The sequence below is a fragment of the Melospiza melodia genome, chromosome 1 (assembly GCF_035770615.1).
Source record: "Melospiza melodia melodia isolate bMelMel2 chromosome 1, bMelMel2.pri, whole genome shotgun sequence".
Lineage (NCBI taxonomy): Eukaryota > Metazoa > Chordata > Aves > Passeriformes > Passerellidae > Melospiza > Melospiza melodia.
The window spans coordinates 120769384-120775383 of record NC_086194.1 but is presented as its reverse complement, the minus strand read 5'-3'; positions in this window follow the sequence as shown (position 1 = coordinate 120775383).

Genomic DNA, 6000 nt, shown 5'->3' with positions numbered 1-6000 from the left:
CAAGATTTAGAAATCATTTAATTAAAAATATGTTAACGTAAACTGTGACCATACAGTTTACACAATAACATTTACAAATGATATAAATTCTTTGCTGCTTCTAATGATTCTAATGATTGAGTAATCTGTCCTCATAGCAGTTCCTGTTGGGAAGTTCTCCTTGTTATGATTCTGATCTAACAGCATTGCTGAGTTGAGACATAAGATGAATAAAGTAGCTGGTGATTAGTATGAAGTCACAGTACATTTTCTCTTTAAAGGGAATGTACCCTCACATCTGACAGTAAGGCAGCATTTTTGTTAATGAGAATTTCATGAGCAGAGGAGAGCAGAATTGAGTACAACAAAATATTTTCAAAACTTCCAGTGAATGGGAAATTAACTTTTGTAGTCATGTGTCTTCCAGAAATTCAGTATGCTTCCCCTGGAATCTTGTCTGGGATTTCATTACATGTCCTTAGTCCAGATGTTTCAAATGCTTTGGAAACAATGAACTATTATTATTGTCAGAGTAAATTAATCACATTTCCTTTTAGAAAAGTTAGAGGGAGGAGGAGTGCTTAGCACATCTCTAGGGAGCCTTTTGGTGTTTTCTCTACTGGAGTCTGAAACCTCCCAAGAAAAATATGTTTAACTTCTCCTAATGGTGGTCAAAGCAGAAAATTACTCTAACACTCCCCATTTAAAATTTGCTGATATATATTACCTGGACTATATCCCCAGACTGTTCCTTACTCAAATTTACTCTGTCTTGTTATGCCTCATGATTATATATAAGCTATATATAGCATATGACATCCCTAAATATGTGATTCCATATCTATAATATAGTCTCCCCATGCACCTTGCACAAATTTAATTTGAAATCTGCGATAGAGAGATGGGGTCTATTCTCCATAAGAAGAGACTGAAGAATCATCTGACAGTTTGAAAATCTTGGCTATGCCCTTTCATAAATATTCCTTAAGTCTGATGCTGTCTGTAGGTATTGCCACTTGCCTTAGCTGAGATTCCTGTTCCCCCCAGAGCACATAACAGGTCCTTATTTCTTATGCATCTTCTTTTAGATACATGAAAATGGCTCCGAGAATTATTATTTTGCTGGAAGACAGAAGTATAAGGATGGTTTTGGGATGGACCTTGAGTTTGTTAAGCTGCTCTGCTTGTAGATGCAAAGATTTGTAAACGTTCTGTATAGCTGCTTAAGTAATTTTTTTTTAGAATGGGTAATCCTGTTGTGTTTGGGGAATATGTGGTTTTCCTAAAACACTGATTTCAAAAGCTCTTTAGACTATTATAGCTAAATAGCATTTTAATGAAGCATGTTTGTTATACTTACCAACAACAAAATGTAATGAGTAATAAGCAAGTTACTTCACTATGTTGTTATCATCCTTCCAACTGCATTGTACCAGCTCTGCTGCACTATAAACTCAGATTGGTATCAGACAAACATTTGGATATTACACCCTAATATAAATATTTATTCTTATCTTTCCAAATGAAAAAGAAATTATTAAAGAAAATTATTGGCGAACTTTCCATTTTAAATTTAGAGTTTTTATTTTATTTGAACAGAACACAGCAGGTATAGGCAGTATATGTGGGCAGGTTGCCTGTGGATGCAGCTGTTCAGGGTGGCACAAGGGCCCCAGTAAAGAGCAGCCAAGTTCTGCTCTTTCCTCTGCCAAGGCCTTTCTCCTATGGATGGGAAGATCATGCATTTGAGCTGTTCATATCATGTGAGCAACTGATCTCTACCTTCTAACAGCAAACTCGCTCAGCCTAGGTAATTTATACTTTTATACTGTAAGGATATATGTGTTACATTGTATTATATACATGTGTGTGTATTTTGTACTCACTTTGAGTCAGTATGCATCAGCAGCAGTAGCAAACCTGACCTTCTGAGCCAATCCTATTTCTGCCCCTTCCTTTGCCAGAGCAGCTGAGCCCTGGGAGCAGTGGAGGAGGTGTAAATGATGAGATTTTGCTGCTTGAGAGTTGAGGAGTGTGGGCAAGGAGAGGAACTATCTCCTGAAACTAGAGATTGGAGAGCTGGAATCCAGTGACTGATGAAGGAGACATTTTAATTCTACTCCTGGTCATCCCAAAACTTGCTGAATGGCCTTGCCAATGGATCTCGCTACACCTCCCTCTCCTCTTTCCTCCATGCTCTTCATGCACATCCACCTTCTGCAACCTCCACGTTCTTTTCTGTAGAGTCTAGTACTGCTGCAAAATTCAAATTTTCCTGTACATGGAGAAGCCTTGAGTCAGCTCCAGGAACCAGCTACTTAAAATTTTCCAATCTATTAAGCAGATCACATTAAGTAGTACGCTCACTTCAGATATGTGAGAAAGAAAAACTCCAAATAAAAGAAAAAATAATCGAAAGAGATACCTGCAGTAAATGAAATTGTCACATTCAGAATGGATGGCATCATGATGTGTGTCTGGCAACAAAGACTATGTGCACTGTGGTGCAGCCCTGCTTTCTGTGGCCCACCACAGCTGTGCCTCTGCCTCTGTCCCCACAGAGCAGGAGGACTGCCATCCTGCAGCTGCATCCATGGTGAGAGGCTGAGGAGGAAAGGCTGCAGCACGTGCTCCTTCCCTCAGCACTCTCTCCCTCTTCATGAGCAAACTGCTGAAGGAAACAGGAGCTGGCTCATCTCTGAGGTAACTGAGAGGCTGTGGAATCTAGAAGGCAGAAGTCTTTCTTCAAACCCAGCTCACCAAACCCTGCCTGACCTCACTGTTGAAATCATTTAATATTATTGTGCTAACTGGTGGTATTGGGAAATCTTTTTGTAAGGTAGTGAAAGATTTGTGTTAGCACCCAACAGTAAAGGGTGGGCATTAAAGGCTTCCTCTGCCCATAAACAAGCATACACAACCATTCTGTAAGCAACAGCTATAATAATGCATTTGATATCCCATCATAATTGTAGTCTGCAAAAATGATTTAACTGCTAACTTTGTCAGCATTTATACCTTGTTTTCTACTTCTGATGTTTCTTTCCACACTCCAGAACAGACGGAGGAAAGCCACCGGAGCTAAGTTTAGACTTTTCTGTCTGTTCTTACTGTGAAAACTCTCAGGGCCAGCTATTTTCTACTTTTTCTCCCACAAGCTGTTTCTATTTCCCAACTTAAGATCAGTAGTTTAAAGATAGCTCTGATGCAATTATACCATCTGAGATCAACCTTCATATTCATCTGTTATGAAGCCATCAGTATTCCCTTCCTAGCTGTCAGTTATGTTGCTTGTCAACTTGTCATTCCAATTTTCCCTCACATTTCTTTGCACATTCATATGACTCAGAATAGTTTCCCATCCATAAGCCACTTACTTACATATAACACCACTTCTGTTTCTCCTTAACTCAACTTTATGTGCTGCCACAGCTATATTTGATCATGACTGAGTAACTGCTTTGCTTGACTGTCATTTCTAATAATTATTTTGCTTACTTTGTCTTCCTTTTTACATTAAGTGGTAAAACCTAATTTTATAGAGTTGGAGCTGTTTTTTTTCTTCTTGCATCTTTCTATTAGTCCTTTTTTTTAGATAAAACAGTAAGTTTTAAATCCAGTTTGGGACATTCTATTGAGTTCCTAGCAAAATAAATAACAGGTTCTAAGTGGAACTCTGCAGCAGCAACAAAGCAGGGTGATACATAAAGCTTCACTGTTCTGCTTTAGGTGCCTATTTTACTCTCAGGTTACTCACATAAAGGCTTGGGGACTTTACCCTCATTTTTACCCACAAAATATTATTTTGCTATTAATTTCTTGCCATGATAGGCCAGTCATGCTTGGTAAGTGATCCTCTTAATTTGTCTTACTCTTCATAACAGTAATTGCTGGTATTTTTTTTTTTCTGAACAGGAATTCTACCCACATTTTGCACACATTGCTGTGATTATGTGTGCTTTCCTCTGAAACATCCACCTTTAGATTTCCAGTTTGTATGACACTTTTGTTACACATACAAGACCGCTTGCTGACATTTTCAAATGCTTTCCAAGTTTTAAGCCTCAGATTCTTGAAGCAAAGCAAACTCCTAAATGACTGGGTTTACCAGAATTTTTTCCCCCAAATCTAATTGCTCAATAACACCAGTTTGTATTTCTACATTGCCTTAATCCAGGACATATAATAATAGATATTATTTTACTCTCTGTGAAATATTACTAATTGTTGTGAATCCAGTTTTTAAGTTAAGGAAAACATGGTACAAAAAACTGTGTAGATTTCACAGAGTCAGGTATGTCTTCCTTGCCAAAAATAATATTTTTAAAAGGTTGTCAGGAATGGAACCTTTAACTCTGCTGAAAGCTGTTTGCTGTTGGCATGATAACCCATGAGGGCCTGTAACAGAGCAGCTTCGAGTGCAGACATGACTGAAGCATGTAACAGTGGGAGCCATTTTAAGCAGGCTCCTCACCCTCTATCCCATGCTGATACAAATATTCTTAATGAGTACAGTTCATTATTTACTTTCTTTATGGTACGACTTTGCATTTTAAAAGCATCTTTTACTTGAAGAAGGTAGTCAAAAGGGAGAAAAGGAAACTACCAACTGTAGTTTTTAAAATTCCAAGCAATGCCAGGTAAAGTAATTTTGCATGAGAATATCTCTACCAATGCTAATACACTTACACCGGACTTTCAGCAGTAATGAATTAAGTTATGTGGTTTTATAAAGTCAAATTGAGAACAAAATTGGCCTACTGTGTCAAAAGTGAAAAACTAACCTTATTATAGATGCTTTTACTTCTTCTTCTGTGCTGTGGTTCAATTTAATTTAATCAAGGTATAATACTGAATCAAAATGTTAAAAAATCTGTACCGGCATTGTCATAGTTGTGTGATCTTCCTCTGCACATCATTATGCAAATAGTAATGTTAAAATACAACTGTCTTTTCCACCTCGTGCACACCATCACCACAAACAGAATGTCTTTCCTTACTGTTCAGCTGTTAAGAGGAAGTCTCCAAGGTTAGCTGGTAGCTGAATCCTGATTCACGCCTCAGCTAACTGGAACCTGCAAACTTCCTGTGGTTCCCCTGAGTTCCAGCTTGCTTCCCATTATCTAGCTGTGTGACAGGAAATGTTCTGGTTACCATCAGCAGCAGATGCTTGTGCCCCCCTGACCTGGCCATGGTAGCTGCCAACCACTGCTGTGCACTGGGGACTGTCCCTTGGTGCGGCAACTTCACAACCCTCTGGATACTCTGGAAATGCAGCAGGGAGCTGCAGCTTTCCAGCACTAAGTGTCTTGCTTTCTGGATTTGTCATACCATTCAAAGGGGAATGGCTCACTAGGCAGTAGTATTGAATTTGTTATTAATTTCACCTAGATTAAGATAAAAATTTTTTCATAACAAAGGTTTCTATTAGACCTAGGTAAGGAAGCAAAAGGAAAGTGCTCACATACTGTTCATACTATTTCCATCTGATTTACCATACTAACCCAGATGTCAAGATTGTTGTGGTCCAAGATAATTTGTGTTCATGTTACATCACTGGAAAATCCCTCTTTTGATGTAGCATGTTAGCTTTTATAGCCAATTTTTGGTAACATTTGAAATCTTCCCGAAGAGATCCAGAGAGATTTGATCTTATTCAACAAATTTTGTTTTACTTTTAATGTGAGAGATACTCTGGCCATTTAAAAGAATTTAAACAAGTGTTGTTTCATTTCCCAGAAAATATGAAGCCTCTTCATTAGACTGGATGCCTTCCATCCTAATTGGCTGTCTATTTAATGACTGCTTGCCTTAACAAAGGCTGTATCTCATCCTCTCATCCCTTTGCTAATTCTGGTGTTTCACTATGAAGTGTTTCTTCTATTGAACCTTCATTCTGTGTCAGTCTTTCTACTAGCTGAAAACACCAGATACAATTGTCTACATGAGGTAAATGTATTTATCTCATTCCTGGGCACTGACTAAAACCAGACACCACAGTAAATGAAGATTCTGGGATGA